Source organism: Cynara cardunculus, assembly GCF_001531365.2.
Source record: "Cynara cardunculus var. scolymus isolate 2C chromosome LG 14, CcrdV1, whole genome shotgun sequence".
Classification (NCBI taxonomy): Eukaryota; Viridiplantae; Streptophyta; class Magnoliopsida; order Asterales; family Asteraceae; genus Cynara; species Cynara cardunculus.
The window spans coordinates 2,320,840-2,321,352 of NC_037541.1; positions in this window are offsets into that span (position 1 = coordinate 2,320,840).

The window sequence follows — 513 nt, forward strand, 5'->3', positions numbered from 1 at the left end:
CTTAATTTATCTATTTGCTTATCTTTTGCATTTTTCCCCTTACCTTTCCTATCCTTGGTGCTTCAGGTATGGTATGTAGTGTGTTTGCGAAAGCAGGAACTATAATTCCAGTTATTTTTTTCGGGTAGAAATAGAAGGCATCAACTATTGTTGATACTAAAAGACAGTGGAAACATGCCAACTTGCATTCTCTTTCTATTCAGCTAAAATTTTCAAACCTATGACCGGTAATATGCTACTCATTGTATATGTTTCTGCTTGAACCAGTGTAACAATAACTTAATTAGTAATATTCATGTCATCTCTGCTTCTATATGTCACTTCTGCCTCCAATATTTTCACTCAAAGTTGTTTTTCCCCAAGCCCAAGTGCCAAAATTTGATCTTGTTATAAGATGGTATTTGAAGGTTGCTGGTTCAATAAACCTAACTACATCCATCTTGACAAAAGAGGGAAACCTCGAGTTTATATCCATGTATCTTCTGCTTTTTAGATTGTACCTAAAGCAAGTAT